We start from the raw sequence: 11,925 nt of genomic DNA on the forward strand, positions 1-11,925 counted from the left end.
TCTGACCACTTCTCACCACCTTTGTGGCTGCCACAAGGGTTGGAGTCGCCATCACCTGGGCTACGGCACCTGCTCTTCTCGTTCTCTCCGCCCCCACCCGGGCCTCTGCAATCTCTTCTCCACGCAGCAGCTGGTCAGCAAGCACAGTGCCTGGCGTCTGACCAGGTCCCCGCTCTACTCCCGTCCTCCACTGGCTCCCCTTCTCCCTGTAAGAGCCAACGTCCTCCCAGGGCCCAAGAGGTCCCCATTGGCCCCCACTTCTTGGCTCGCCTCCTCTGCTCTCTCCCCACACCACCTCAGCTACTCTAGCCTCCATGCTGGTCCTTGAGCACCCCGGGCACGCTCCCTTTGGAGGACCTGTCCCCACCTGGCTGTTCCCTCTGCCTGGAAGGGGCTTTGCCCACGGCTCACTCGCTATCTCCTCCAGCTTTGCTGCCATCTCACCTCCCTCGTGAAGCTGATGCCGACCACCCTATTTGATACTGTCCCCCACCCTCCGGCCTGTGCCTTCTCCCTTGTCCTGCCCCTTCCAGTTCTGTTCCCTGCAGCTCAGTGCACCTGTACTCATGGTCCGTCTACCCCGCGGGAGTGTAAGCTCATGAGGGCAAGGGCCTCTGCCCATCGCTGATGTGGATTTTGAATGACACGTGGCCAAGAGAACATGGACTGTGATGGGATCACAAGTAGCTCCCAGTGGGGAGCGTGGAATGTGGGGAGTGGTTTTCCAGAACCAACAAAAGTGAGGAGGTGGGCAGGGCTGGGTTGAGGAGAGCCTTGCGGTCCCCCTGAGGAGCCTGGGCCTGATCCTGGGAGCAGTGGGGGTCCCCCACCCTCATTCTCTGCAACACAACCACTTTCCACCTGTGTGCACTTGGGGAGCTCAGGCACCTGGAGCCGCAGTGTCCTCGGGGGCACGTGGTAACAGGGAGGATGAGCGTGAAGGCGGCGGGTCTCCCTCACACTCATTCCTTCACCCCTTCACCGCTTGGCACTGGGGGTGAGCCCCCCGCCTCGGGGGAGACAGCCTTGCAGCGAATGTGGATGTATTTTCACAGTAGCCCCCTTTGGATGGGCTGTTTCTCGTGTCTGGAGGAGCCATCAGCCAGCGAGGGGGTGGGGCGTGGGTGCACCTTCCACCCCGGGCAGGGGCCAGGCTCAGCGCCCCATGGCAGAAACGCTGGCTGCGTGGGTGGGGGCCGAGTCTGCGGAGTCACGGTCCCCGTTCCCACTCCCGGGGTGTCTGTGAAGCTGTGAAAGGCGCAGGGATGAGCAGATGTGGGGAGCTCAGCATATGGCATATGGCAGCGGGGGCCGGCTGTGGGTCTGGGAGGCGGGCGCGGGCTGGGGCGTGGTGGGGAGCGAGGTGACTGGGTTTCTGGGTCAGTGAGGGCCTGGCCTGGTGGCTCCTGTGAAGGGTCAGGCATGACTGAGCCCACTGGCAAGTGTGGAATCCCATCCAGATGGGAGAACAAAGTGGGGGCATGGCCCAGGCCCCGAGTCCCTGAGCGAGGAGACGGGGAGCCCACATGCCCCCCAAGGAGCCCCCAGGGGCTGAGCGCTCATCTTGTCCAGACACAGTGCTACCTTCGAACACAGAACACCTGACTCATCCCCGGGCAGGTGTCAAGAGCTCCACACGGTTAACACGTCCAGAGCAGGGGACTTGAGCCCAGTGTTGCCAGCCTCTGCCCCCTGTACCCCACCCTGGGGAGTCCTGGTGGGGAGGGGGCAGTGACCAAGGAAGTTACTCCAGGGGGTTAAACACTGGCCCTGGAGGGAGGCCTAGGCTCTGGTTCTGGCTAAGCCGCTAACCCGTTGTGTGGTTTCGTTCATCCATCACCCGAACACTTGGTGTGGTGAGATTGGGCTGAGTGCAATGGGTTCAGGGGGAGTAGGAGGGCTCCCCCCTCAACCTGAGCCCCCTGGCCCAGGTGGGGACACACAGGTGACAACAGGACAGTGAGGAACGGGGAAGGAGGGTGCAGATGCAGGCACTGGGGGTACCGCATCCGGGTCTGCTGGTCAGCAAAGCCTTTGGACCCACCTGGAGGATAAGTGGGAGTTAGCCGGGCAAGGCAGAGAGGAGGGGCCTGTGCTGGGGCGGAGGCCAGGAGGAAGGCTGGGGTCAGACAGGAGCAGAGATGAGTGCAGAGCAGGGGTGAAGCTAGAGGGGATGGCAAATGGTGAGGCTTGAGAGAGAAAGCCCAGGTCTTGGGGGGGAAGGCAGCTAGAGAAAGGATGACTTCACACAAGCCCCTCTTCTTTCTGGGCCTGGGGGACCCAGGGACCAGCGTTTTCATGGGACCAAAAACTTAGTATTTGCGCCCATCTGACCGTTCTCTTTCCCAAATCCATTGTCTTATTGATCATCGGAGGGATCCCAGGAATTATCCATCCTCATTTCACAGATGAAAATAGAAGGTGCAGGGGGGCAGGTAGACTGGAGTTGGAACCTGTGCCTTCTGACGCAAATCTCGTTTCCCAACCCCTTTCTCCAGAGGAGGGGGCTGGACTGAAGCTAAGGCTCTGGAGTCAGGCTTCAAACCTGGCTTCTGCTGCGTGACCTCGAACTTCTTTAGGCCTCCGTTTGCTCCTTTGAGAAATAAAGCTGTGATGAGCCCGCACCTGGCAGGGCCGCTAAGAGGATCGAATGACATGGCATGCACAAAGCTCTGAGCACATGTGCTTGGCATACAGTAAGCGCTTAATAAACCCCACTCTCCTTACAGGGCCCTGAGAGCCTGAGAGCCTGGCCGGCCTGCCCAGGCAGAGCGTGGGTATTCCAGCTGGGTTGCTGTTGGCAGGGCCCAGCGCCCGCGTGCCGGGCACCCCTGCCTCCCGGACTGTGCTTGTCACAGTTGGTGGTGTCAGCTGCTCGTTAGGAAGCCACTACTGGGTAGCTGACAGCCAGCGTTGCCGTGCCAACCCCTGGGGAGGAGAGGGCCTCCTCTCCGGCTCATGGTCCAGTCCTGAACAAGAGGGGGGATGGCTCTCAGGCCCAGCTGAGTGAGATCAAGCCTGGGCAGGTGCCAGGTGCCTGGCTGTGGGTTTGGGGCCACGGGTGCTCCCCAGAACCTTCCCACTGCCTCTCTCCCCTCCTCCTTCTCTGCCTCCCTCCCTCTCCCCCTCACACCCATATGCACGGAGCCAGATTTTCTTGCTAAACCACGGCTTTGCTTCTGCCAGGTTTCCATTTTGGGGAGAATGTCCCCATGAATGTTCCATAGCTCCTTCTTCCTTCTACTTACTGCATTCTGCCAATCTGGCCCTGGGGACCTTTGGTCTGAAATGCCAGCCAAGGGCACAAGTCACCAGTGCTGATGGTTTCCATTCTTCACGCCAGGCCCTGTGCTGGGACATTCCCCTCCATGGCCTCATTTCATCCTCAAACCCCACAGTGTGCTCTCCATTAAGATGCACATTTTGCAGGACGGAGAAATGGAGGAGGTGTGGGCAGGGTGGGGGTGGTGTGCTCAGGGCCGTGTGGCCCGGTCTGCTCTCTGTGGGAGGCAGTGTTGATGGCAATAAAGGATGACAGAGGTGATGCTGATCATGTCCCTGCGCTCTCCCGGGCATCCCCAGTCTGCCACAGGGTCCAGGAGCAGGCCCCCCCCACCGCGCCCCCCGACGGTGTGGAGCACAGCTGGGCGGCCACCTAGAATGACCACTAGGTGTCACCCGAGTCCCAGGAAAGTGTTGGCAGCCCCTCCCTGCAGGGCTCTGAAGAATGGGGTGGGGGGAGCAGAGCTTCCGGAGGATGCAGGGTTCTGACCTAGATCTGGGCAGAGATGCTGATGTGGAAAACCAGAGCCGGACAGACGTTCAAGGAAAAGCAGATTTTATTCAAGAACTGAAGCAATGAGGGGAAAAAAAGACCTCACTATACAACTGCCCTCAACTGAAGCAGAAAAGTGGGGATTTACAGCCAAGGAGGGTCTGGGGGTGGCAGTTCTGTGGGTGGAGAATCCCTAAGATGGTAGGGGGTTCTTGCTAAAGTGATTTAACAAGATTCTTGCTGGGACACCTGGGTGGCTTAGTAGTTGAGCTTCTGCCTTGGGCTCAGGTCATGATCCCGGGGTCCTGGGATCGAGTCCCACATCGGGGTTCCCATGGGGAGCCTGCTTCTCCCTCTGCCTGTGTCTCTGCCTATCTCTCTCTCTCTGTGTCTCTCATGAATAAATAAATAAAATCTTTTAAACAAAACAAAACAGGATTCTTGCTGAAGGCAGGCCTGGTGACCAGACATCACCTAGGGGGTGCTGAGGGTGACGAATTTAACCAGATATTGAGGGCAGGTGGGTGTTCTTGCCAAACTACCACAGCAGAGCTTTTGCTACATGATGGAAAGGCATAGATGGACACAGAAGCCCAAAGGTCAGGCCTGATTGAAGAGGGGATCTCAGAGGAGTCTCACTGAAGTTTGGTCAAGGAGAGAGTCTTCATCCATCCCCATTCTTGTTCGAGGAAAGAAAAGACATTCTCTTTTCTGAACAATATGAGTCCATTTCTCATCGGTCACTTTGTTCAGAAATGACCCGCAGAACCATCCATCAGACTTGGAGTAGAGGGCGCTTGCTGGATGCTGCAAAGTACCAGGTATCTAAGTGAGGGAGGTTTCTATGCCAATAAAAGAAAACCAAACGTCGGTGGCTGGTGCAAGACGACACCTAGTTTCCGAGCCCAGAAGGCAGCCAGTCGAGATTTCTAGATGTGGAGCCTGGAACATCTTCAGGTGGTGAGATGAGAACAACAGAGGGAATCCAAAGGAACTCCTGGTTTGTGGCTTGAATGTCCTCAGTGACGGCCCAGTCATCAGTGGCCCAGCTCGTGTCTATTTCTCCGAGAAGAGAGCGGAAATGTCCAGCCTCAGCTCCCAGGGTTTCTTCAGATCCTCCCCATAAGGATCTAGGCAGTGGGATTTAGTTCTCAGTAACTCCAGGTCAGCAGGAAAATTGGAAACATCAGGTTGGAGAGTTGTAGCTGGACCTCGAAGGAAACTAGAAGATCTGACACAGCATGCAGACGGCAGGATCCAGTCCAGTTTATAGGTAGGCAACAAAATAGACAGGAAAACGGAGTTTCACCAAAGGCCAAAATAGCTCAGACGATTAATAGGACTATAATTTAAAAACCCAGGCAGGTGGGCCATAGTTTCCCACTAAAATTTTGAAAATCTGTCTCTACGGTCACCTCTCTTTTTGACTCTTGCTTATTCAATAGGTCTGATCTCATTAAGTTTGGCATGATTTTTCACACAAGGGCAGCAAAGATGACCACACAGGCATTTTAAACTTTTCTTTGCTGGAATCTTTCATAAGAAAGCAAAGCCAAGAACTCACCACCAGATCTTTCTGGCAATACCTATAGATTTGGGTGAATTCCTCTCTTCTCAAGGTCCCCCAAGATGTCCTAAGGTCCCTGGATCTGCCAGGAAGTGACATTCCTTACTCACCTGCAAGGCTGGGCGTCCATAAAGCCAGGTACCAGGCTGGTTTTTCCAACAGGGCTTTCACACATTGGCTCCATAAATCAACCTTAGTTTCTTCCATTGTGTTCTAGGCACATCATTCTCAACTATGACAACCCAAGCAAGGCCTTGGGAGTATAACCAGTTTCCAATGATGTCCTGTCATAAGGAAACAGATCCTTATTGAACTTAGGTAAATAATTATATTACCTTGAAAAGAATACTCCATATGGGTTTCCAAATTCTGGAGGGATCAGGGAACCTGTTCTGTTTCTGTTTCTGTTTGCAAAAAGCACCATCTACTAAATTGTCCTGAATTATAGACAGCTTGAGATAAAAGGGAAAGGAATTCTTTAAATCCAGAAAATAGAACATTAAGAAAAACAGCAAAGTTCGGTGCAAAAACTGAGATCATCCTTCACTGGTTAATTCAGTCCCATGCAATTAATTCTTGTTCTGCATGATCTTGGGTTAGCAATTTGATGAACCCATCAGCTTCTCTGGTAGTTCTGGAAATCCTTATGCAAGGCAGCTATGTGATCTAAAGGTTATTCAATGTCATCGGAAGACTGTTCCCCAGAATACCTGCCCTGGTCCTTTCCCGGGGTCTCTGAAATAGTCTTTGCTAATTAGGATGAAGCATTTTGGCTGCCAGCTGATTATATGACCTTTTGGGGAAAGCATCAGAGGAAAACTTACTATCTGTAAATGACAAAAGGCTTAAAATGGCTGTGGCTAAAGATCTGGTGAGAGTTCATTATAATACAATTAACTGACAAGGGAATGTAATTGTCTCTATGACTTACAACACATTAAGATAATAACTAGAATTATGACTAATAACGTTATACCAGGACATTTCAAAAGCTGCAAAGCATTGACAAATTTCTATGAACTTCATGCAATTTCGAAAATATTTATATTAATTTAAAATATTTACCCATACAAATATAACAGGAAAAGTTAAAGCACTTCTGATTTGACAGTGCCTGCCATGCGATTCAACGTGTCAAATAAACCGGATTATTTTTAACATCTCTCTTTTTACAAATGTGAAAGAACAAATCCCTGGAGATTTTCCAGGGACCCAGTTCAAGGTCAGTTTAAGATCAAGATTTCATTTAGGAATTGATTTTTGGGAAGGCAAAATTGTCAGAAATATAAAAACGAAACAAAAACCCTAGATCTATTAAAAGAAAAGTCTGGGGGGCGCCTGGGGAGCGCCTGGGGGGCTCAGTGGGTTAAGCAACTGACTTCAGCTCAGGTCATGATCTCAGGGTCATGGGATGGAGCCCTGCTTCTTTGCGCTCAATGGGGCTGGGGGGGTGGGGAGGGTGTCTGCTTCTCCCTTTCCCTTTGCCCCTCCCCCAGCTCTCTCTCTCTTAAATAAATAAAACTTTTTTAAAAAGTGAGAAGCCTGTGTTCTCTTAAATAATCAGTGACATGATATAGTTAACATAAACTTGTGAAATTATGCGGATAAAACACAATCTTTGTTTCCTAGGCAGTTTTACTTAAAAGGTAAAGAAAAGCCTACAATCTCTTACAAAGAGCAGACCAATAATCCAAGAAAAGCTTTTTGTTTCAGCAGAAACAAAACCAAACTCTAGTTTTGCACCTGTACACTATCTGGCTCATTTTTAAGACCTTATAAATAAATCAATTCGATCTAAGCCAGCTTGACCGTTGCCATGAAATTCCTTTTCTACTAACTCCCTACACCTTCTATATCCACTCAAATGTTTTTTTTTTTTTTTTTGTCCCTTATTTTCCTCTTTCTCATTCCGGAAAAACTATTAAGCAACCCCTAAATAACTTGCACATTGAAGGCAAAATTATTTTTTTTAATTTTTATTTTTCAAAGGCAAAATTATGCTCCTTTTTCCTAAATAGAAATATAGCTCACATTCTTGCATATTCTGCATGCAGTTTTTTCCTTTCACCCTTATTATTCCTAGAAATTTCTAGCAATTCATTTACATATTTTGATTAGAATTCTTAATCTTCATAATCTTAATTTCCAGTGAAAACAAAGAAGTAGATAATTAACTGTGTATATATCGATGTTCTATAGTAAATCAGCAAATTTTATGAATATGCCATCTCACAATTTCTTGAAATATATGGTTCTTCTAGTATGACTCAAAGAAATTTCTTTATACCATATAAGAATAAAAAGTCAAAAGTGTATAAGCTTGAATTTGTGCTTGGTAATTAATGTCTTAGTGGTTTATCTGACTACTAAGTGATTAGAAATGACTTTTTAAAAATATTTTATTTATTTATTCATGAGAGACACACAGAGAGAGGCAGAGACATAGGCAGAGGGAGAAGCAGGCTCCCTGCAGGGAGGCAGATGCAGGACTCAACCCCAGAACCCTGGGATCGGGATCTGAGCCAAAGGCAGACCCCAGGACCCCGGGATCGTGATATGAGCCACCCAGGTGCCCCTAGAAATGACTTAGATATTTAATGAATATCTATTACTTAATTTAATGTAGCATAACTGTTAAGATTGCAAGCCAGTAAAAAAAATTCTGGAAACTGTTCTTAGGCGGGCATATTAGAACATTAAGCAACACTATCCAGCATCTCAAGTTATTTCCACTAACCATTTTTACAGCCCATACATGTTAGGCAAACGTCATGAAAACAAAAGCCTAAAAAGTTGAAGACAAGGGTTTTCTCTTTTCTGCGGTGCTTGATCTACACAAGGTCATGGATATCAAGCAATTCATTTTTACTGCGTCTTTACTCAGCATTTGTCCTTAGGTTCAATTTATACTTTTTTACAGTCTTAAACATCTGGTAGATATGACATTACCTTATTTAACTACTGATAAAACATAAAACATATGCTCGAACTATACTTCAGTGCTGATAAATCAAAAGACATGGCTGTTTTTGTCCAACCAATGCTATTAAACTGTTCTTATTTGTCCATATTTCCTCAAATGGTATGGGCTTGAAAAATATTTTGGTTAGTTTCTATATGTCTGGGTGTTTCAGAAAGACTTAATAGAAGTGCTGATTTCTATCTAAGCCGTGTTGAATAGAGCTCTGCTAAGGGATTCCATGAATTAGTTGGCAATGCCATCTTGAGTACACCTTGAGTACAATATCACATACATATACACACACACAAACGGACAGGGGCACACAGAGATCTTACAGGTTTCATTCTAAAATTTTAGCCATTTAGTAAAAGCCATTTAGTAAAGCCATTTAAGTAGCAATGCAAGCTCCCTGGTTTATGGATAAAATAACTGGATCTCATCTTCGCTCCATTTTGTATTTTTACGTGAATTGTGTTTCTGGCAGATGGGACAAGTTGAGTTTGTTTATTCGGTATGAGAGCTAAAGCTTTTTGCCAGTGTTTGTGGAGGAGACATCTAAGCTTTTCAGGTGCCCCAATATGTAATTTTTTTAAAAAGATTTTATTTATTTATTTGAGAGAGAAAGACAGGGCAAGCAGGGGAGGAGCAGAGAGAGAAGGACAAACAGATTCTTCACTGAGTGAATAGCTCAGGATGGGGCTGGATCCTAGGACCCTGAGATCATAATCTGAGCCAAAATCAAGAGTCAGATGCTCAACCGACAGCGCCACCCAGTCGCCCACCCCCACCACCAATGTGTAATTTTAAGGAGGCTGTGTAATACATTTTAGGGGAGAGATTGAGGGGACCCCCAGCAGCTGCCTGGAAGTCGCCAAAGCCCGACTAAGCGAATAAAATATCCAGTCTGTTTCCAAAGAACATTATTCTTCTTAGCTTTGGGTAGTTGGTCCCAGGAGTCCCTGGGTCCCTTGAGAAACCCCGATGGAGCCAGGGAGCTAATTATTCAAAGGTCTGGCAGGGGCAGACAGAGGGAGGGAGAAGGCAGAGGTTTGAAGGGACCTATCAGGGGATACAAGGGAACAGATCAGACCAAAGGTGGTAGGAGAGGCCGTGGGAAGGGAGGGGTCTTCGAGGAAGCAGTCAAGTTCCAAATTCGGCAGAGGGACGGGTAGAGGGGCTTCAGTCTACTGAGAAGTTTCCTTGGAAGAAGCAGGATCAAAAAGAATAGAGAGGCTTCCCAGAGAGCCAGGAAAAATATTTCAGCCTCGGGAGTCAGGGAGTGAATCCTCACTCAAAAGAAAGGGCCAAGAAGAGAGACTTCCAGCCCAGCGGGTAGCTGTCAAACAAAGTAGCCTGTGACTCTCATCCGGCTTCACGGAGTGTACGCAGAACCTTCAGAACCGAAACCTGTCCCAGCCATGCTGCAGTGGACACTCACCGGGAGCCATTCCCGACCAATCGGTCAGGACTGAAGACAAAGGCCTCCAGATGTCCACTTTGGGGATCACAGGTGAAGCGGCCAGGGGTCGATGATGATGACTGATCTCATCCAAGTCATGGCACCACGGCTGTTAGGATACCAGAGAGCCCGACAGTAGTTTAAGTGGTAACCACCGATTTTATTCAAGAGTGATCACAAGGGCCAGTGTACAACTGGGCTCTATTCTGAATACAATTATGAATCCTCCCTTTTCTTAGGTGGTGAGTTTATAGCCAAGGAGCAAGGAGAGGGGCTGGTGGATGGAAGATTGCTGAGAGGGCGGGATGATTCTTGTTAAACTGACCTAACAGGAGATAGATAGATAGATAGACAGATAGATAGACAGATAGACACATAGATATTCTTTCTTATCGGAGTTCGATTTGCCACCATGCATTATACCACTCAGTGCTCATCCCGTCAAGTACCTAACAGGATTCTTGCAGAAGGAAGGCAGGCCCGGGGGAGGGGGGTGATCAGGGACCACCTGGGAAACAGTTCAGGGTAAGGAATTTGATCAGATATTGGGGAGCAGGAGGGGATTCTTGCTAAAATGGGGCAGTGCTATGATGGATACAGAAACCCTGAGGTCAAGGCCGGGTTAAGAAAGGTCTCAAAGGAGCCTAACTAAAAAAAAAAAAAAAAAAAAAAAAAAAAAAAAAAAAAGGAGCCTAACTAAAAGTTGGGTCAAGGACAGAGTCTTTGTCAATGGAAGCCCCAGACAGTGCAGCCCGTGCAAAGCAAGTGCAATCCCCTCCTCAAGCCTTAGGATATAAGACGTTGGAAGGAGTCCTGGGGAAGGAGAGAACTGCCCCCAGACTACAGAAGCAAGGGGCCTCCTCCTCAAAAAATGTGACCCCCTCACCCCTCCTCTCCACCACCAAGGACCTCAAACAGGCCATCCTAGCTCCACCCCTTATCAGGGGCTCCCCTCTGGGACTGCCATCGACATCCTTGGGGCTTCAATCTCCATGCTCCCCACGATGCTGCTTGGCACCATATGGCAAGGTTACCACATGCCTGCCTTCCCCTCCCAGCCTATGGGCTTCCTGCAGGTAGAGTCTGTGTCTGATTAGAGGTACCCCCCCACCCCACCCTCTGGTCCACAGAAGACCCTCGGTATAGATCCACTGAATGAATGAATCAATGGATGATCTCGTCCAGGGGTTTCCAAGCTTTCAAAAAAGGTACCAAAGAACGTCTTTTCTTCTTACAGCAGTTCGTGTGAATGCTCAGTATACACGACAGGAAAAGCAGAGCTGCTCAATTAAACATTGAGGTGGGGGGATCAGAGCCCCAGAGATCATCCCAGGTGTGCCCAGGAAAACACATGGCCTCGGGATGCACCTGAAACAGCTTCTCTGGTCCCTCTGCATGTGAGGAAACTGATGCCCACAACAGGGAATGGACCTAAGTCAGAGAAGGGGCCACGGTGAGGACCAGGACTTTTTGCTCTGCTGGATTTCTGGTCGCTGGTCCTGGCCCCAGCTGCCCCGGTCATTATCAAGAAGGCGCAAGGAAGGGTAGTTAGAGGTCAGATGGGGGAGCCTGGGTGACTCAGTTGGTTAAGTGTCTGACTCTTGATTTTGGCTCAGGTGGTGATCTCAAGGTTATGGGATCGAGGCCGGAGTCAGGCTCTGCATTCATGAGTGTCTGCTTGAGATTCTCTCTTTCCTCTTCCTCCTGCCCCTCACCCCCCTCTTTATTTCTCTTTCCCTCGCTCTACCCCCCCCCACACACACACATTAATTAATTAAATCTTTAAAAAAGTCGGATGCTGAGGAGTCAGCCTCAGCCTCATCACTTACAACCTGCGTGACTTTGGACAAGTTACTTTGCCTCTCTGGGCCCCAACTGTTAAACAGTAAAGGATGGGGTGCAGACTAATGCCTGACAAGCACCCAGCCCAAAAGTTATCACTGAACAACCCTTGGAACACACCACTTTCCAGCCTTCCCGACACTTGTCTCTCTGCTGGAGCAGGGCCACTTCACCCAGGCGGGGAGCAGGAGGGGACAGGCCATGCCAGCTGCTGGTGCCAGGGAACCTGCTTCCCCCAGAGCTGCAGATGCTGGAGGGAGTCTCTGTGCCCTCTCGTGATGCCCAACCAGTGGCTACCATGCCAAGGAGGATAGCAGTGG

The sequence above is a fragment of the Vulpes vulpes genome, chromosome 2 (assembly GCF_048418805.1).
Source record: "Vulpes vulpes isolate BD-2025 chromosome 2, VulVul3, whole genome shotgun sequence".
In the NCBI taxonomy this organism is placed as follows: Eukaryota; Metazoa; Chordata; class Mammalia; order Carnivora; family Canidae; genus Vulpes; species Vulpes vulpes.